Source organism: Triticum aestivum, chromosome 4A (assembly GCF_018294505.1).
Source record: "Triticum aestivum cultivar Chinese Spring chromosome 4A, IWGSC CS RefSeq v2.1, whole genome shotgun sequence".
Classification (NCBI taxonomy): domain Eukaryota; kingdom Viridiplantae; phylum Streptophyta; class Magnoliopsida; order Poales; family Poaceae; genus Triticum; species Triticum aestivum.
Genome location: NC_057803.1, coordinates 506,412,798 through 506,435,358, shown reverse-complemented (window position 1 = coordinate 506,435,358; position 22,561 = coordinate 506,412,798).

The following is a 22,561-nucleotide window of genomic DNA, read 5'->3' as shown; positions in this document are numbered from 1 at the left end:
CACCCAAAGCACAGAAGCTTACGGGAGATGCTATAAAGTCAGGGGCTGCAACATCAAAGCCCAAAGCTGCCCCCAAAGCTCAAGCTCAGAAGCCTCCTAAGCCTAAGAGGAACACCAGAAGTATACCCACTGAAGAAAAGAACAAGGCCCCAGTGCCTAAAGCTGAAGAAGAAGATGATGAGTCTCTTATTTTAAGACAACTGAAGCCCAAGATTCCAGACCACAATGATACTCATCCAGTAGCTAAAGACATGCACATCAGAAAAGATGTTGGACTGAGATTGCGGAGAAAGTCCGATCCTTATATTGTGAGGAGAAGGACTGCAGTTGACTACCGGTTTCACATAAAGGAACAAGAAGACTTTTATGAAACTATCCTGCTTGACAAAAAGCCCATTGTGAGTGACATGAGATGGGTTGATTGGGAATTCATCCAGGAGAATGAAGATCACTTCCCAGGAGTTTATGACAGCTTCAAAGCATGTGGAGTAGATGAGTTTGTTGGACAGAAGCTCTCAAAATGGAATGATGAGCTGATCATGTAGTTTTACTCCGCTGCTCACTTCTACCCAAATGGGAAGATCATTTGGATGTCAGAAGGTACTAGGTACCAATGCATAGTTGAAGAATGGGCAAAATTGATAATGCCCCAAAAGAACATGAAGATGACGTGGATGTAGAAGGACCACAACACTATGGCTAACATGTACAAGGATATTCTAGATAAAGCTTTGGAGACCCACAAGCTTGGATCTGTACATTTCTTGTTGTCTGGTCTTCCTACTATCAACTGGATCCTAAGGCACACTCTGCTACCCAAGTCAGGAGATCACAAGATGATCATAGGGCACTCTATCAACCTGCTACAATTTTTTGATGTCCCTCAGAAGTTCAAGGTGATGAGTCTGATTGTAGAGACAATCAAGAGGACTGATGCTGACCAGAAGAGAAGTTGTGGGTACGCTCCACAAATTCAGGAGCTCATTAACTCCAAGATGGGCACATGAACATATCTGTTGGATAAGGAGCATCTACCCCTGCATCCTGATTTTGAAGATAATACTATTGTGATGAATAAGGAGGAACCATCATCAGTTCAAGCACGTGAGAAGAGAGCCACAACAAAGGATGAGAAATCTACCAAGATGCCAAGTGTTGAAGAGCCATCTCAGATTTTTCCTGAAGAGCAAGCAAGATCAACTTGCATATATGATCCAGTCTACATTGAGGATTGAGAAGGGCTTGGCCACCTTGACTCAAAACTAGGAGAGTTTGGAGAGGACCGTAGAAACTAAGTTTTATGATCTTGATCTAAAGGTAACTGAGATTCAAACAGCAGTTGAGCAGCTTCAGGAGGAAGCAGAAGAGAGGCAAGGCAACCACAGATGCATTTCAGCGAGTGCCAAGGAGTCAGAGGTCTGCTACCGTGCCAATGACAGATTCTAGAGCTACAGCATCAACACCAGCAGCTACAGCTCCAGTGCCACCTCCAGAAGTGACTCCACCAGCTCCAACTACATCAATGGATGCCTTCGTCCTTGGAGTTCTCTCTACACCACCTCCCGAAGACCAAGCCTGAGAGACGCATAGCACTATGCATATTTGAACTTTTTGGTAACTTGTTGCCAAAGGGGGAGAAATATGTATAGATCATAGGCTTCAAGAGAGTGTTTTGTGTCTTTGCCTTTGGTTGAACTTTGTATTGTGTGAGATACTTTATGTCCTTGTGTGAGATACTTGTGTGATCATGTGATTGATCATTTGCTACCTCAATGCTTGTTTAGATGATACTATCTTTTATATCCATATATGATCATTCACATGCTTGGTGATGAGTGCATGCTTTTAATTTCTATCATTTTGAGCGCTCCACCAAGATGTATGTGACATGGAAGAGTAACCCATGAGTCCTAATCGATTGTGCATTTTCATTCAAAAAGCAATATTTAAATAATGCACAAATTTAGGGGGAGCTCTTGCTTATCACATACTTCTCAAAGTGACGATGTTTTTCAATCTTATTATCATCTATCGAAGCTTTGATCTATATGTTGTCATCAATTACCAAAAAGGGGGAGATTGAAAGTGTAACTATGCCTAGGTGGTTTTGGTAATTCCTAACAACATATAGCTCATTGAGCTAATGCTATTTCAAGATAAATATTTCAGGAAAGCTCAATGTTTGGCATGGCATGGATTATAAAGTGGACCCCTCAAAATACTAAGAACACATGTTGGCTCAAGCTCAAGACTCTACATTTTACTTTTAGTGATCCAAGATCACATTGAGTCCATAGGAAAATCCAATACTACTAAAAGGGGATGAGGTGTTGCTTAATGAGTTACTTGCTCAAAATGCTTAGTGATATGCTCCAAAACCCTCAACTACTTTATCATATCCACATATGTCCCAAACCAAAAGTCAAACTCGGCCCCAACGAAATTTCCTACCCGGCGCCACCGAGTTCACTTGACATAGCCACTGCCACAAACCCTAGTCATTTCGGTCTCACCGATAGGGATCTCGGTCTCACAGAGATGGGATCGCAAACTCTCTGTTTCCCTTCGCAACGTTTTGGTATAGCCGAGATGAGCGATCGGTCCCACCGAGATTGCAATGCAAACTCTCTGTTTCCCCTTCGTAACGTTTCAGTCTAACCGAGATGAGCGAATCGGTCCCACCGAGTTTCCGTGACCAACTCTCTGTTTGCCTATTACCAAAATCGGTCCCACCGAGTTTATGTAATTGGTCTCACCGCGATTACATTTTTCCCTAACCCTAATGGAATCGGTCCCACCGAGTTGACATGTTGGTCCCACCGAGTTGACATGTTGGTCCCGACGAAAATCCTAACGTTCACATTTTGAACTAAATCGGTCTAACCGAGTTTCATGATTCAGTCCCACCAAGTTTGGTGATTTGTGAGTAACGGTTAGATTTCGTGTGGAGGCTATATATACCCCTCCACCCACTCTTCATTCATGGAGAGAGCCATTAGAACATGCCTACACTTCCAACATACATTTTCTGAGAGAGAACCACCTACACTTGCGTTGAGGTCAAGATATTCCATTCCAACCACATACATCTTGATCTCTAGCCTTCCCCAAGTTGCTTTCCACTCAAACCCTCTTTCCACCAAATCCAATCCTATGAGAGAGAGCTGAGTGTTGGGGAGACTATCATTTGAAGCACAAGTGCAAGGAGTTCATCATCAACACACCATCTATTACCTTTTGGAGAGTGGTGTCTCCTAGATTGGTTAGGTGTCACTTGGGATCCTCCGTCAAGATTGTGGAGTTGAACCAAGGACTTTGTACGGGTAAGGAGATCGCCTACTTCGTGAAGATCTACCATAGCGAGGAAAGTCCTTCATCGGTGATGGCTATGGTGGGATAGACAAGGTTGCTTCTTCGTGGACCCTTCGTGGGTGGAGCCCTTTGTGGACTCGCGCAACCATTACCCTTCGTGGGTTGAAGTCTCCATCAATGTGGATGTACGATAGCACCACCTATCGGAACCACGCCAATAATCTCTGTGTCTACATTGCGTTTGCTCCTACAAACTCCTCCCTCTACCTTCATATGCAATTGTTTTACATTCCGCTGCTATACTCTTAGAATTGCATGTGTAGGTTAATTACTTGACTTGTGCTAAGTTGTTAAAATCTGCCATGACTTAAAATTGGGAAAAGGCTAGATTTTTATTTGGTCAAGTAGTCTTATCACTCCCCCTCTAGACATACTTTCGATCCTATAGAAGGCAATGAAAACAACTAGTTGGCTTATTACCTGGAGCTTATATTCACATGTGCTTATTTTCTTAGGATAACTCGTAATAACTACCCCTAAGAAACTTGGCCAATAGAACTGACATACAAATAACATTTCATGATGATTGCAATGGAGGAGTGACCTACCATAGCACAATGTATAGGCTCACCACTGCCTCTCCTTTTTTGTGTTGTTCCATGAAATTGCCACATACATCTTGTACTTTTTCTTTGTGTAACTCTATCTGCAAGTTGACACGGCTAATTTCAGACATCTCTACATGATAATACATTGCATATCCCTTGCGCATATTTAAACCACCAATATATGATTGTGTGCTGGACTGGCAGGCACTCTAAGGGAGCCTAACGTAGTGCACTGGAATTCCTACATGCCACCTACGATTTTGTGTAATGTACTACCTCTGTTCCTAAATATATATCTTTATAGAGATTCCAGTATGGACCACATACATATGTATATAGATGCATTTTTGAGTGTAGATTCACTCATTTTGCTCTATATGTAGTCTATAGTGGAATCTCTAGAAAGACTTATATTTAGGAACAGAGGTACGAGGCAGTATCATGTATGACCTCTACATATCTAATTTAGTAGCCAGTGGTATAAATCATTGTCTGCACAAAGGGATTACTGGTAAAAAATCCTAGCACAGCACGCTGGCAGGCACACAACAATACAAGAGAGAGAGAGAGAGATGCACTTACAAGATCATAGCAATGCCTCAGTCCTTGATCTTGGTTGGCCAAGCTGTTAGATCCAAAAGAAACATCGTCCTTGTAGTTTTTGCCAGCTACATAATAGGTAACATCGACATGTTAGTATATTTGAAGTACATCAGGCAGGTGATGCTGGACAGGCTTAAAGGTGAAGTACCTAGGCTGTGTCGGGTGCTTGGCATCTTGCCAGGTGGTGGGAATCAGGTTAGAAGCATCAAGGGTGATGGCACTGTGCTGGCTGTCTGGGTCCGGTAAGGAGATCTAGAACCGTCGAGTAGGTGTTTATGGAGTGGCTTCAGTAGGGTGGACTATGGTGTGGGCGAAGCGGATCTGTGGCCATGGACGAGGGCGATGGTGAAGCTGCTCTGGTGGTTGGGTTAAGGATGGTGTCGATGATGCGGATCTGCGGCCATGGACGGGGCGTCAGAAGCTGCTCCGGTAGGTTGGATGAGGGTGCACTGAAGCGGATCTGCGGCTGTGGACTTGTGAGTTGGCAAAGCGGCCCCGATAGGGTAGAGAATGGTATAGGCAAAGCTACTCCAGTAGGGTTGATGATGGTGTCGGCGAAGCGGCTCCGGTAGGGTTGAGGAAGGTGTCGGCAAAGAGGATCAGAGGCTGTCAACAGGGGCGTCGGTGGGGGCGGCTCCTGGGGGGTGTGGACGAAGCATCTCCGGTTGGGAGTACGAATGGGCCGCTGCAGATGTACTGCGGTTGATGAGAGTACCGACGAAGTAGATCCGGTGCCGTGGACAAGGCCATCACTGAATGGGTTGTGGTAAAGTGGTGGATGAGCAGTCTACTTGTTTCTAGTGGAGGCGGGAGGGGTAGATGTGCCCGCAGAAGCAGATCTGGTGAGGTGGACACCGCTGGCAGTCAATGGGCTCTAGTACACTGATGGATGAGCAATCTAGGGTTTTGAGAGGGGAGGAGAAGAATGGCCGATGAAGTACGGACGGCGTGATGTAAGATGCTCTGGTGCTGTGGAGTTAGTCGTTTTTGCGGGAGGGGAGAGGAAATGGGGGTGCCGTGTGGTGGGGGGAACCAGAAGTTACCAAAGCAGCCCCGACCTATTATGTAGATGAGGGCGGTATTGTTACTGTTGTTCTCTGTGTACCAAGGACAAAAGGGGAAATTCGCATGCTAAAAAATAGGTGGCGGAAATTTTAGAAGAGGCGGGAGATTTTGCCGCCCGCGGGATCGTTCGTATCCAGTTTCAACTAATTTTGGACCGTGCTAGCGGGAAGGTCATGCAAGACTGTGTACACGGGGCACACGTTAGCAGATAATAAATGATGTGAACTCCACCCCAGAAAAAAAGACAATAACTCGGGATGATGCGCCTCTAACTTGGACATTCACACGGGCACGACCAATCGTACGGGTGTAGAGGCGCGTTCACAAAAAAGGGATCAAACGCTCAACCTATGTATTTCTCATGTAAATAGATAATTTAGTGCCATTGGTTAATTACTTTAAACATAATGCATTGATGTGCTAGTGTAGAGGCGCACAAAAAGAAATGGATATTGTAGTCCCACAAAAGAAATGGATATTGTAGTCCGCTACTTAAAAGTGTTACCTCATATGTACATATATTACTTCATAATAGAACCTTAAACCATCCAAGACTAATGAATTTGAATGCAAGAGTAACAATGGTGCTTGTACATGATAGTTACATTGGTTGTTTGAAGAAACATCATTGTAACTTTGGCATGCACAATTGAAAAGGTTTATTTAGATAGAAAAAATGTGATATGTGAGTGTCAAATCTTTATAGCGTTGAATCCATATTGTACCTTTGGCCACGATACAAAGTAGATATTGATTTACGTTCAAGGGATGCACGTCAAGGATCGCTAGATAGTGATACGTGAATGAATCGTGCAATCTCTCTCACACGCAAACATATCTCATTTCCCCTTGGGCATCGCAATCACACACGCGCACTTCGTGTATTTCTCTCCCTCCGTCAATGTTAGAATTCATCTTTCTACCCCATCCTACAAATCTCTCACACAAAAACACACACGCTCTCTCTGTCGAACACGCCCACCCCTTTAATTCCGCCCACCCACAACCACTAATGTCTCAAAGGATAATTATGTCTCTCACACATATGCCTAAGGTTAACTCGAGTTCCAGAACCATATGAATACATACAATGGTATTCCAGCAGAGCACCTTTTGTTTTGAGATTTCTCTCTCCCCCTCTCCCTCTCTCTCTCTCACACACACACGCGCGCGCGTAGACATTGTTTATCGCTTCATTTTTCCGGCACTTGCATGCACACCATTTGTTTATCTCCGTGATGCTTTAAGTATGCCTCACACACATCATATCTACCTATCCCTTAATAGATATGTGTCACACAAACTCCTTCTCCCTACTAGCAAGATGTCCATGCATTGCACGGAACATCAAGATGCATTTGTATGAGTAGTTTATCTTGTGGGAAAAAAGGATGAATGAGGGAATGCCTTATTTGCAAATGTGGAGAGGGGTGTGGGTATCTTTTTGCAAAATTGCCATAGTTTCCTTCCTATCCGTCAGATATAAATCGGATGGCCTATATTGCAGGATGGCAGGAACACCATCATCACAACTCTGTTTTTATACGAGTAGAGATATGTAAGTGTCACTGCCCCCACCCACCCACACACACACTTCCCGACACCAAAAGAGTAGGGTGCCACAACGATCTTGATACTAATCTATCGACTGGCTTCTCTCTCAAACACACACACACACAACCCGACACCAAAGGAGTAGGGTGGCACCTCAATCTTGATAGCAATCTATCTACTTCTCTTTCAAACACACACAGACACACACACACACACACACACACACACACTCGCTAGTTCTGCCTCTGTGCATACCACACACACTCTCGATACGTCTTTCTCTCCCTCTCCCTCCCCTCCCCACCCCAACCCCAACAATGAAAGCAGAAGGGTGACAACTCAATCAGATCTTAATCTATCAATTGGTTTGTCTCTCACACATTGTGTGTCTATGCCTCACATAGTCACACTCGATACGTCTTTTTCTCCGTAGCGCCCTCGATATGTAGACTTCTTGCGCGCGCACAGCTGTAGTGACGATGACGCTGAACCCAATGTGCTTTGTTTTTACCGGCCTCATATGATAGTTTTCACCATGTTTTCTGTTAATTAACAAGACAACCTTTTCTTTGTTACTACTAGTGAATCTGTAATCATTCGAGGCAGACATAAAATATATCACTTCAACCCAATTATCATAGTAACTATTTTAAAAGAAACTAGCTAGATGCCCTTGCATTGCATGGAACATCAAGATGCATTTGTATCAGTAGTTTATCTTGTGAGAGACTAGCTAGTTGCACATGCGTTGCACGGAACATTAAGATGCATTTATATGAGTAGTTTATCTTGTGAGAGAAAAGGATGAACGAGGGAAGGCCATATTTGCAAATGTGGAGCGGGGTGTGGTTTTTTTTGCAAAATTGCCATAGTTTCCTTCCTATCCGTCAGATATAAATCGGATGGCCTATATTGCAGGATGGTAGGCACAACATCATCACCAACTCTGTTTTTTATCTCTACTCCTATAAAAGACTCAGTTGGTGATGATGGTGGGTCTGCCATCTGTCATTTTCTGACCATCAGATTTGCATCTAACGGCTATGATGTAAGTCGTGGCTTTTTGCAGCAAGACCCCACTTCCCTGCTCCAATTTGCAAAAACCCCTTAGTATATTGAAACCAACCACATCCCTCCCCACCTCATCAAAACAGCCACAATGAATATATTTTGAGTGAAACCTAATATGAGTATATTTTTAGTGATATATACACCAAACTAGAGTGTTTTTCATTCAAGTTTGTGAACATGTATTATTATATTTTGGATCCGTTGCAATGCACGGGCACATTGCTAGTAAGAGTATAGAAAAGGATGAACGAGGGAAGGCCTTATTTGCAAACATGGATACAAATCCGACAACTTATATTGCAGGATGGCACGCACACGATCATCACCAACTCTGTTTTCTACTCCCTCCATTCCTAAATATTTATCTTTTTAGATATTTCAACAAGTGACTACATACAGAGCAAAATGAGTGAATCTACACTCTAAAATATGTCTACATACACATCCGTATGTGGTAGTCCATTTGAAATCTGAAAAAGACAAATATTTAGGAACAGATGGAGTATAAGAGTACACATGGAGATATATCTCGAGCATGGTCTACAACAAAAATGTGCTGGACTAGTTAGCGCCGGATGCTCGCAACGCGATGACCTGAGTTCGAATTCCGTCTTTAACTTTAGATTTTTATATATGTTACTTATTTAATATATACTTCTTTTGCTACAATACTGACTGTGGAACCCACAGAGTACTTAGAATACAAGATTAAGGATGGACTTGTTTCTTTTTAACTTTCTGTACAAAGTTGTAGCCACCGTGCAAGTCATGTGTCCACTGTACATGCAATTAACTTTTTATAGAGGGAGAATCATACACGCAATTAACTCAAATGGATTGGATGTGACTCTGTTATTTCCAGCATAAGAGACTTGTTTCTTTTTAGATTTCTGTATGAAGCTATAGCCACCCTGCAAGTCACGTGTACACTGTACATGCAATTAACTTTTTATAGAGGGACAACTATACACGCAATTAACTCAAATGGATTGGATGTGACTCTATTATTTCCAGCATAAGAGCATCTCCAACGGCAGCTGGCAAATTTCCTCCCGCTTCCTTCTGCGGAGGACGACATCAAACGCTAGCAGCATACATTTTCACAACTCTAACCAACCAGATGAAATTCGTGCAAACATGTACTGTTTTCATATAAGCATGCAGGATTTCGTATAAAAAATGATGGATTTCATTACATTTACATGAACTAAGCGGTGCTAATCCGGCTCTCTTGGTATAATTAATAGTCCCTCCGTCCGGAAATACTTGTCTTAAAAATGGATGTATCTAGACTTATTTTAGTTATAGATACATCCAATTTATCCATTCTTAGAACAAATATTTCCCGCCAGCCAGAGAGGGAGTACCTAATCTAAATGGCCACCTACGGATCCCTTTGTCTTCCTCATGTCCAGCAGGCACTTGCGGAGTCGACGAAGGTCCTTGGAAGACACGAAGCAGCAAAGAAACCACCTGAATGCGTAGTCGTCGCCTCGGCGGTGGCCTTCATGGGACCCAAGTGGCGGCGGCCTCCCATGTTCTACTTCTCCTCGATGATGGTGGCGGACACGGAGAAGCTGTCCACCAACTCGTCGCTCTCCACACACCCGTCTTCTGTCTCTGCTTGCATGGCGTTGCCGCAGGCACGGGAGGCGCGCCCACAGACACGGGAGGCGCAACCACCACAGACACTAGTGGCACGGTACGACGCGGCAGCGATGACGCCCGTACCAGGGTGCTCGCCGCTGTACCAGCATGGAGCAACTCGACACTCCTCATCAAGCTGAACTAGAGCGGCGAGTTGCTGAACCACGCGTTGGATTGGGGCAGCAACTGGCTCCGTCGGGCCAAGCGATGTTGATGAAGCACCGAGCGGCCTCGCCCGTATCCGGAGGGACCGGTGGGCCACCCAGCTGGGTAATATGCTGGAGAACGGCTCCTCGGAAGACATCGGAAGAGTGGATAAAATGGTGAAGGAGGAGATGGGGGAGCGGCGGAGGGGTGTGATTCTTGCCCGCTCTCTGTCTGGCCTTGTTTAAATAGAGGGTGGATGGTAGGAGCTTGGTCGGCATCTGGCCTCGTTTAAACTGAGGGAGGACGGGAGGAGCTCGGCCAGTGTTGCGTTTAATTCCGGCCCGCTCATGAACATACGTGTGGCCGGAGTAGGTTTCTTGGTTTGCATGCGGATTTAATGGAGGGGTTTGATGGAGGCGAGGAGGTGTGTTTAGCCGGGCGTGCAGTGGGCGGCGTAGTACTATTTGATTTGACAGCGGGCGGCGCAGTTCCTGATACGGCTTTAATGCAAACGAGGGAGGGGTAGCGGTTCCTGAAATGTTGAACGACCAATGATGTATCCTCCTTCAATTAGCATCATGCATGCATGAGGGAAGTAATGGGAGGAGGACCGGGAAAAGATGCTGCACGATGTGAATGCAACGCAGTTTGCACTCATATAAAGGCGCCCCTCCATTGCAATGCGTCTACCACATCGTATGCACCTAAGCATTTGCCTAAGTGAAAGTGCGTTAAGTCGGCTAGAGGGGGGGTGAATAGGCAATTTTTATGAATTCTTCACCGAGGAATTTCAGGATGAGGAAATTCCGAAGTGAAGAACTACTTGCAGCGGAATAAGTACTCAGATGCAGACATGACATAACTTAAGCATGGACATCATGATGCATAGGAAACAAACACAGAGTACAGAAAGCATAAGCACATGATAAAACAGGATGAAGACAAACAGATCGAAGAAATTGAACTGAGGAAATTGAGAAAGTCTTCAGTCAAAGTCCTCAAACAGATATGAACAGGTTCACAACACAGTAATGAGGAAATGGAAGGGTTGAGGAAATAGAACCAGTTAGCTCGGTGAAGACAATGGTTTGGTAGACCAGTTACAACTGTTGTGACAGTTGTACGTCTAGTTGGAGCGGCTACGTATTTAAACCTGAGGACACACAGTCCTCACCGTATTGTCCTTGAATTAAGGTCACATAGACCTCGTCCTATAACTCATGGTAAGTCTTCATGTGACTTCCAAACCTTCACAAACTCGGTCACTCGGCGAGCCACAATCTCCTCTTGGATGTTGTAGACCATGACGCCTAACCGCCTGGAGGATGCACCTTCCTCAAAGGTAACAAGCGTCGGTTCCACACAAGAACAATCTCTTCAGTGATGCTCAATCACTTTGGGTTTTTAGGTGTTTGGGATTGGGTTTTGGGTTTTTCCTCACTTGATGATTTTTTCTCAAAGTCCTCGGAGGATGGGATGCTCTCAATGACAAGTGTCAGTTTCTCGTGGAGCATCCAACCAACTAGTGGTTGTAGGGGGCGGCTATTTATAGCCTAGGGAGCATCCCAACATGATAAGATATAAATGCCCTTCAATGATATGACCGTTAGGTGGATAAGATATTTTGGGACAGCTGGCGCATAGCACAACAATGGTCGGAAATTTGAGGTATCAAATTCCTCAGGGCTATCATGTTCCTCACTTGTAGGCAATCCGCACTGGCAATTCCTAACTCCTCTGTCAGAACAAATTTCTCAGAGAACAGAAGAACGTCTTCACTGTCACTGAAGAAATTGACTGAACTGTATGAGATTTCCAATGGCTTCACTCGAAGGGATCGGTAGGTGTAGGATTTTGAGTTGAGCATCACCTGGAAACTTTTCCTTAGTTTACCTCGACCCCCTTTAACAGTACAATGTTTCCTATGACTCAAGAAAGAGAAAATGAAACTACGAAAACAAAAGTGTTCACGCTCCATGTTCCTCGCATGAATATCAAGTCATCACGGACACACCAATTTCTTCACTTTCAAAGTCTTCAGAAATCCAAAGTCTTCAGTTGAAGACATTCATTTTTAGGGGTCGACTTTCTCTGTAAATATCAAACTCCTCATAGACTTATAGACCTGTGTACACTCACAAACACATTAGTCCCTTAACCTATAAGTCTTTAATACACCAAAATCACTAAGGGGCACCAGATGCACTTACACTAAGCACCTACACTAAGTGCAAAAGTTCTCACTGCAGACCCATGGCGGCGATGCGCACGAGCGGCAAGAGGTTGTGCTAGATGGTCCATGATGTCGGCCTACGACATGGCACTAGGGATCGTCTCCAGACGGTGTTCGTGACCGGCTGGTGGATGGCCGCCGTCGATGCCACCACCAACAAGTTCACCGTCCTCAAGAAGCTTGGGGACGACATCGTCGTACTCCTCCAGCCCACATGCCCGGGCTCCTCATTGCCTGCCACTCTAATCGGCCTCCATGGCCGGAAGCTCTTTCAAGCACTGGTGGCCCTACGACTGTCCACCTGGAGGTCGCGCTCACCGTGAGGCGCCTCGCCCTACGAGAATTCGTCGACCTACACATGCACATGTACGAGCAAATCGTGTACATAGGTATCTACAAGGCCATTGAGGACGCTACGACATTGGCCTTCCTCAACTGGCTGGAAGCCTTGGATGCCTTTGCTGAGAAGCACCTTGACCTCGCCACAAAAGCCGCCACTCCTTAGCCACCAGTCGGTGGCCCGACGCACTAAGTTGAGGAGGAGGAGGTCATACATTGATGGATGCATCTTTCTTCTTGCCTCCTGTAACCACCACTGCGATCGCATCATCGTGGCCTTAATTTTTATTGTGCTATTGATTTCCCATTCCAGACAATACGACATGTGCGATCCCTTTGCTTAATTTTATGCATCACTATAACTAGTACTCCATCTGTCAATTTATAAGTTGTGCTTACCTTTTCCATCAACTTCGTGCAATGCACGAGAATCTTCCTAGAAACACTAGAACATGTCAGACCGCATGTGACCAAACCGACGATGCGCCAAACAAGCTACTACTTTGGATCCGTCGCAACGCACGGGCACATTGCCAGTAAAAGGAAAAATCATGCTGCATTCACGTCTCACCCCCACACGCCCGGGAATCGAGAGTACTCCACGGCCCATCCGACACGCCACATATCTAGGGAAGGCGTGTTGCCTAGCATTTTCATTTTCATGTGGGACCACCATTGAGCAAACCGACTATTGGCAAACCACACCCCGCCCGCCACCGGGTTGGAAAACATAAACGAGAGGAAGATCTAGCTGTAGCACGGAAGCCAAGAAATTTTGTGTCTGGTGGGGCTCGTTGATAGAGTGTTAATTATTCATAACTAGCAAGATTCCCATGCGTTGCACGGAAAATCAATATGTATTTGCACGAGTAGTTTATGTTGTGGCAGAAAAGGATGAACAAGAGAAGGCCTTATTTGCAAATGTGGAGAGGGGTGTGGGTATCTTTTTGCAAAATTGCCATAGTTTCCTTCCTATCCGTCAGATATAAATCGGACGGCCTATATTTCAGGATGGTAGGCACACCATCATCACCAACTCTGTTTTTATAAGAGTATATATATATATATATATATATATATATATATAGAGAGAGAGAGAGAGAGAGAGAGAGTAGAGATTTGGGTGCAATGCATGTATACCTTACTAGTTGGTTACCAAATCTCATCCGGGTTTGGCACGAGCTCGTACTGCGGGAGCACCACAAGGCCTAGCATAGGAGTTACATTTCCCTCTCGGGGCCCACGGGACCGAGCTTCAGCGGCTTACTGCACCGGCCTATGAGTCAATGATATGCGGACCTTAAATGCAGCTGGCCACATGTCATTCTCATGGTGGTGGCATGGTTCGCGACTGACTCATTTGAGATGAACCGGCTGGTGGTGGCATGGCCGTGGATGGCCACACCGGCGGGTACTACCTGTAGTATAGAAGTACTCCACCTGAGGATTGATGCCTTGGACGAAATGTGTCACAGCCGCTGGATGAAAATTCGATGGTGCGGGAGTACGGATCAGAGCACAGGATCGGAGCAGGCAAACCGCGTCCACTCGGGTGTGGCTGTGGTAGAAAGTTGATGGTTGCCATAGTTCAGCTGGCCCACATGTCATGCACACATAGGCAGGGGAGCGGTGGGGCAGAGAGGGATGAGGCGCACGTCGGGGGACGTCGTGCCGTGGGTTGTAGCAGCATCGTGGGAATCGCGTGTGGGTGTGGCAGTGGTAGAAAGAAGAAACGTGATGGTCGTCGTGGTTCGACTTCCATGGACAAGCTGTCATGTCTGCTAACACATGCATTGCATACCGCACACTAGAAGGAGTAGTAGTAGAGAAAACTTGTTCCAATGATACCATTTTTTGATAAAATTCTCGAGATATCATTAGTTTTTACACATGGGATTACTCCTGCAAGGGTCAATCACAACAGGTGTTTTGTAAAAAAATGCATCTTGATGTTCCCTGCAATGCACGGGCATCTTGCTAGTTATAAAAGAAGCCCACACGGGCATCTTGCCGCAGGGTGTGTCACCGACCCAAACTCAATTTTTTTTCAGACACTTAGGTGCACCGGGTGCCGTGCCACGCTAGAAAATGTAAAAAAAAATAGCTCCATTTTTTTAAAACCTGTTATCTTCAAACCATCAAAACAACCCGAGGAATATATTTTGAGTGAAGCATGATTTACTTTTACTGATATATGTATATCAAAACTAGAGTGTTTATATTTCAAGCCCGTGAACAAGTATTATTCTACTACTTTGGATCCATTGCAATGCACGGGCCAACACATGGGTAGTAGTAGTCTCTATCTCTATCTCTACTCTACTCTTTTAAAAAAACAGAGCTCTTGATGATGGTGTGTCTGCCATCCTGCAGTATATGCCGTCTGATTTATATCTGACGGACAGGAAGGAAACTATGACAATTTTGTAAAAAAATACCCACACCCCTCTTATACTAGCAAGATGACCGTGCGTTGCACGGAAAATCAAGATGCATTTGTATGAGTAGTTTATCTTGTGGGAGAAAAAGATGAATGAGGGAAGGCCTTATTTGCAAATGTGGAGAGGGTGTGGGTATCTTTTTGCAAAATTGCCATAGTTTCCTTCCTATCCGTCGGATATAAATCAGATGGCCTATATTGCAGGATGGCAGGCACACCATCATTACCAACTCTGCTTTTTATAAGAGCTCTTATAAAAAGCAGAGTTGGTGATGATGGTGTGCCTGCCGTCTTGCAATATAGGCCGTCCGATCTATATCTAACGTATAGAAGGAAAGTATGACAATTTACCCGCACTCCTCTCCACATTTGCAGATAAGGCCTTCCCTCATTCATCCTTTTCTCCCACAAGATCTTGATGTTCCGTGCAACGCACTGGCATCTTGCTAGTCTCTACTCTTAGAAAAAACAGAGTTGGTGATGATGGTGTGCCTGCCAAACTGCAATATAGGCCGTCCGATTTATATTTGATGGATAGGAAGAAAACTGTGGCAATTTTGCAAAAAGAAACCTACACCCCTCTCCACTTTTGCAAATAAGGCCTTCCCTCGTTCATCCTTTTCTCTCACAAGATAAACTACTCATACAAATGCATCTTGATGTTCCGTGCAACGCACGAGGATGTTTCCTTGGGGGTCTCTCCAGCGCGGCGTGGCCGTAGTTGCAAGTTGACGCCAACATTGAGGGGCACTCGGATTTTGTCCGATGAGCAGGTAAGATGAGTTTGATCACGTAGTAAATGCATTCTAAAGACTACTTCCATGTCCATTTCCTAATTCTCCCCTTGCCCATTGTTTCACAGGTTAGGCTCAGTGCGAGTGGAGATTGGCTTGCATATGTACGAGAGGATACCAACATCAATTTGCACAACATTTACAATGGTGACACCGTTCCCGTAGAACCTTTGCCCAACATTGGGATCAACCATGCAACATGCCACCTCCTAAATTGGTACGATGGAACCACGGTGAGATTGAAGAAGATAGCATGAACCTTGCACATGGCGGTAAAAGGTGGACGATGCTGTCTGTGGCGGATTTGTTATTGTACGAGTAAGAAGACGCCATGCTCCTTTCTAGCCGCATCTTCGTGGTGACAAACTAGGGGACTTGTTTCATATGGGACACATCCTACGGGATACTACCTCTCTCCCAATTTATTTGTTTTGAATTTTTTGTTTTATAAGTTTCAAATTCAAGTTTAGAGCTCCCCATCACATGTTGAGAATACAATGTCCATTAAATTGTTGCGTGCATGTATAGTAAAGAAACAAATCTCAAGTTTTCCATGAGTTCGTGCAGCGGTAGCACCCCAAGGCCAGGCGCAGGAGTTACATTTACCTCTCGGGGCCCTCGGGTCTGAGCTTCAGCGCCTTACGACACCTGCCTTTGAGTCAATAACATGTGGACCCGATAGGTGGCTGGTCCACATGTAATGCTCTCGAAGGCAGAGGGGCAGCGGGGCTGAGAGGGGTGAGCCGCAGGTCGGGGGATGTGTGGTGTCATGGGTTCAAGCGGCGTCGTGGGAATCGCCTGTGGCTGTGGTAGAAACTTGATGCTCGCCGCATTTCAGTTGGCCCACATGTCATGCACAGAAAGGCAGAGGGGCGGTGCGACCAAGAGGGGTGAGGCGCATGTCGGGGGACGTGGTGCCGTGGGTTGGAGTGGCGTCGTGGGAATCGCGAGTGGAAGTGGATGAAACGTGATGGTCGCCATAGTTGAACTTCCATGGACAAGTTGTCATGTCTACGGACACATGCATTGCATACCGATCACTGGAAGGAGTAGTAGAGAAAGCTAGGCGGATAAATAGTTCCTTAGAGTCAAGCGGACCTACTCTACTACTTGTTCCAAAGACATGCACACCATCGAAATAGTCCATCTATATCAATATACACAGAGAGGGAATAATTTTTTTACAACAGAGGAAATAGTTCATCCATCCATAATGCCCTGCTGCTGGTGCAACATCTTCTTCTTCTTCTTCTCATTTTCTGTGGGATGCGACTTTGCAAAAAGCTCTCTGGACCTTGCAGCTTTCTCGAAACTCACACAGGCATCGAGGGCAGCATATTTTATCCGCTCGTACGTCAAGGGATAATTCTCCCATCCAGACAACCTTAATGCCAATGTCTCGTCACCCTTTTGAAGATTTGTTCCGAGCTCAAAATTTGCTATGTCGAATAGGGATGGTGTTGGTTTATCACAATCTTCTACAAGAATTTTTATTTTGGTTTGTACGTCAGTGATGCTTTTCAAATCAAGGTTGTACAACTCCAACTTCTGTTTGTCCCCTACGATGGCTGCCCCACAGAAGTATATGTCCTCTCGAGACAAGAAACCGTGAAGCTCACCTAGTATGGAGGGCGCGTGTATGATGTGGTACACCAAAACATCATCTTCGAGGCACAACTGAAGGACGGTGGCGCGTTGGATCTTCCCAGTGGCACGCTCTGTGTACTCTGCATCGAGACCGATGACCTTCATCTCCACCTTTTGGAGGGAGTTGGATGCATTGTTGATACACTTCCGAACAACCCTTGGGTGGCCAGTGACTATGGCAACTATGCTCAACGAGCCTTCGACGAGGACAAGTTGGATGCTAAAAACCTGCGTCTCGATCTCTTTCGCCATTTGGAACCGCTAGACCGGAGGGCTATGGTTTGGAGAATTAGAATTAGATGGCTAGTCTAACTAAAGAAGATGATTATTTATAGGGGCTTCAGAATTACTCCAGGAGGATGTGAAGAGGTTAAAACAATGTGAATGTAGTGTGGTTTGCATGCTAGTGAAGATGAAGGAGTAGTGAAGAAGCCGAGGAAAATCAGTTCCCGATGGAGAAGTAAATGGGAGAAGTGGCCTACAGGCAGTTGATTAGACGGCTAGGTAGACTAGACGAAAAGGCTGCGCAGGTAGACTGAGGAGTGGGACCTGTCCCTGTACGTGCCCATCCTTCTAGCGCTACATGTGTCACTGGCTAGTTGAGGTCACTCTTTCGAATCACCGTGGCGAGACATTTTATGATTCCTTTTTATTTCTGCACTCCTCCTGATAGGTGGGACCTATGCAAGCAGATAAAAGTCCTTCTTCGCGCTTCCGCATGCACGAGAATTTTGTTCTGCTCGCAATATGGATGATACCTGGAGGATGAAGTGAACCCGGAGGCATGCTAGCACGGGAGTACTCCCTCCTTTTCGGTTTATAAGGCTTATCTCAACTTTTTTGTTTTCCAATTTAAAGGGCTCATCTCCATCTCATTTTTAGTTTCCAATGCGCATTAAATCTTTGCATGCAAGAATTAAAAAGGAACACAGCAATGCATGCAATGTTCCTACTCATCTAGTGGCCAAGCATGCATGCACTTTAATTAATCCAAATTAATGCATGAGTTTAATTGGGGTAGTTTTGTAAAGTACGAGATACATTCCTCCACTCACAAAATGCCTTGGTTGATGAGATTTGAGCCCTATAAACCGGAAGGGAGGGAGTACTACTCATGTTCCTACTACTCCTACTACTAGTAGTAATACAACTATGGTACACTTGGTGGTCAAAATACTACTGCATTATTCATCCGGTCCTCACAGTAAAGTGACAAGACCCTGCGCCCGAGGTGACACCAGTCCAGGCGGCGTGTCCGGGTTACCAAAGTCAGCCTCACCTTGTGCACTATGCAGTCACTATCACCATTGCTGTATAGCATGCCTTGCCTCGTCTCCCTCTCCCTAGCACCACTCCATCTCCATCACCGTCTTGCCGGAGATCTTGAGGTCACTCTTCATTTTCACACAAAAAAGAGGTCACTCTTCATCATCTCACTGTGCCCCCACGTACCCTCGCCTCGTTCGCCTCCCCCAGTACCACTATTCCCTCGCTATCTGCTCCAGCACCGAGAGTCTTCTCCCCGTAAATCAAGCCCCCCAAAACCCCACCTTCCAAACTCCACCATGGCCGAATGCGAACCGTGCAACATCCATATGAGTCGTGATTGGAGCAATATCCCCAGTGACATCCTCGTCCTCTCTTGTTCGTGTATGGATTTGTTGAGCGCCCTGCGGCTGGCTGCATGCTCGAGGGCATGCACACGGCCATCATCAAAGCGAGGCCTAAGCTTTTCAAGACACCCTGCTTACTGCTATCTGGTCTTGCGAGATTTGCTCACCATGATACGGAGGCGTACATGATGCCCCTCAACTTCAATCCGACCTCCATTAGCCGAAACTTCTTTGCAGGTATGTAGTGGGTCGCCGTACATCATTTCCCTCGACTTCGATCCGATCACCATCACCCAAAACTTCTTGTAGGTATGTAATGGGTCGGCATGAACTCCCACTGGATGGCTGCCGTCAAAGAAGAGGGGAAAACGTTGGTGCTCGTGAACTTCCAGAGCTCACATGAGATTATCCTTCCTCCATTGGATGATATAGAGTTTTACCGTCGCTGTCGAATTCATGTAGATTACGTCGTCAGTTGGATGCACCTTGTTTTGCAGAAGATTGTAATCTGCCAAGTGCCCACACGACATGCGGATTACGCAGACTTCAAGCTAATTGCCTTTTTTGACAAGGGACTCGCCTATCTTTCCGCTGGTGCCTTCTTTAGCTGGAGACAACTCAGCTCACAGTGGATCATCGTCAAAGCGGATACACACTTCTGTGATGCTATTGAACACAATGGCATCATCTATGCGATCCAAAAAGTAGATGGCACCACGTATTGCTGGGACATCGCGTGTAAGTTGTTTCCGTCTGATGTTAATCTATAAACATGCATCACACTGTAGGTTTCATATAACCAAACATTAGGGAAGTAAATGTGCATATGGAGAACTCTATATTTTGATGTAGTGAAATCCTGTAATTCTTACCATGTGTACATACCTATGTTCGACCTTCAGCAATCAATGGCTAGAATAATATGCTCACAAAAATTTTGCCCATAGAACATGAGTATATAACAATGCATGGTCTGTTTGTTTCCTTGAAGAATTTGTTTGTGAGGATAGAACATGATTACATAACATGCATGGCATGGTAGTTTCCTGTGAAGAATGAATTGTGAGATAACATGAGTATAACCATGCATGGCAGTTCTATATTTTCGAACCCAGTATACACTTCCCTATATTTTCCTCCCAGTTCCAATAGGGACATATAATGATGTTTCTTGCATTATCCTACTCATACTCTGAACAATGTTGATCTTACATTAACAATGCTTGTCCTCTTTGATATGATGCAGTGTCCCTACAGTTACTGCCCTTTGTAATCAAACCACCTTTGCAAAAACAAGGAAGCACAAATGGTTCCTCGCTCGATCAGACGACGACAAAAGACTGATGATCATTCGGACACATGAGCCGGAAAAGTTATATTGCAAAAACCCCATTGTATGCAAGCACCATGAAATACGTGAGTATCCGGACAGTGTCTGTTACGTCTATGAGCAGGATACCAGCTTGTTGGGGCCTTCAGGATTTTTGAGTTGGAGGCGGGTAAACAACCTTGGTTCACACTCTCTGTTTCTTGGACTCAATTATCCGATTAACCAGGAGATCGCCATTGGCAAGTTCCTTTATGGTAGAGAGGCTCTGTTTGCTATGGAAACCTGTGTCTACATGGAAATCCCTATGAGTTCGGGAGCAAACTCCCCTGATTGTCAACGATACAGCCTGCAGCCAAAAGAAGGTGAGAATGACAAAGGCATCTCGATTAACTTTGATCCTTGGATGTGTCGATTCTGACAGGTAGTGATGTGGTTCAAGCCTTCAGGTTGATAGGTAATTGGGCTGTTGCGTCGGAACGGTGGAGTACTAGTATCTCTGGATCACTGATGGCTGAATCAAGGCTGCAAATTATGTGGTGTTGGATCATCCCTCTTTGAATGACTTGTTATCTTTGCTACTTGTTCTGGATGGGTAGTTCTCTCTTTTGTTATGCATATTCCTTGTCATTTGGTCATCCTCGTCTATGTCACTCCTACTACGTAATAGTTGCCTCTATTTAGAATGTCATCCTCGTCTGGATCACGAGAGTCTGAGCGCTGCAGATGGGTCCGTTTTGGTGGTGTAGCAAGACTTCTTATGAACTATCATGTCTTTCTATTTATGTCAGTATTACTCACTAGTTAGTGTTTGAATGTTGTATATATCGTTGTTTCGAACATTTTATTGTCTCGAACTGCTGGTGGGCTAAATGAGAGCATCACCATTCTCCAGTGTTCAGAGTATATCTCCTTTTTTCAAGGTATAATTTGAGCTCAGTGTCTTTTTGATGATGTACAATTGTTTGGGCCAGTGAGGTGTCGTTGAATATGGGCTGAGTAGTAACGCAATGCCAAATAGGTCAATTATGACTCTCAGGCCGGGCTCTCAAAAGTCCTAAAAAAGGCCAGACTCTCAAAAAAGGAAGAATAGGGACTCTTAGGCCAACATGTGGGTGCCACCGGTGTTTTCGTGCGCTTGTGCGCCGAGAGCAATTTGCGCGTGTTCTAAATGCATGCTACCTTTTCATCCCCAATCTCCCGCCCCTCCCCCACCTCTGGAATCTCGATTCCTACTCCAGTTCCCCCAAATCCCCCTCCTGTACTCCCTGTACTCAAGCGCACTATCATGTCACCGATCAACGCGGATCTCCGAGCCGGAGATCCTGAGGTCCATCCTGCCTTCGGGTGCTATGTGCTGTCGCTCAACAGTGGCATGGCGGCGCTTGACGACCAGTTTGCCGACAAAGTGCTAATGGTAACCATCAACGGTGACCGGCCTCCCGTCTTGCCGGACGACCTTGTCAAAGCTCTTGCATTGTGCACAGCATCCAAATAAGTGACTTGCTCATCAAAGTCTGTCTGCCACCGGCTGATTTCTTCGTCAGGTTCCGGACAACTTTCGACTATAGTCATGTGCTCGAATCTTCCTGGCATTTGTTCTGCGATGGCGCGCTGGTGAGCTTTGATCGGTGGCACCCATTATGGGTCTCAGTACCCTCTGAGCTTGCGTTTTTAACAAAGCTTACCTTCCACAACATGCCTCAACGTGCTTGGAACAGCGAGTCCATGAATGAGCTTATCAATGACCTTGGAGGTGAGCTCGTAAGTATGTTTGCTCCTCCAGATAGCTGGGCTCTGATGGTTATGGCATGGATGAAGAAGCTGTCCACCATACCGAAGGTGATTGGTGTTGAGATACCGGTGCAGGAACCGGGGTTGTACTATTCGTCGCCACCAAGGCCGCCACGGACCATGTTAGGGATGTACCTGTACCGAGTGTTCGTGCATGTCAAAGAAGTGGTCAATCCATCAATCAAAGTCCTGCCGCTGCCGCTGCTGCCCAGGTCTGTCGACGATGTCCATTGCAGGAGTCAACGTCGGACTTTCCACGTGTTGCTCGGAATGATGGATGGCACAGGGCCTACTCCATCGCGTGGCAGAGGCCACTGCTTCTTTGGGAGAAGAGGGAGGGATGGATGCCTGGATGTGCTCTAATTTG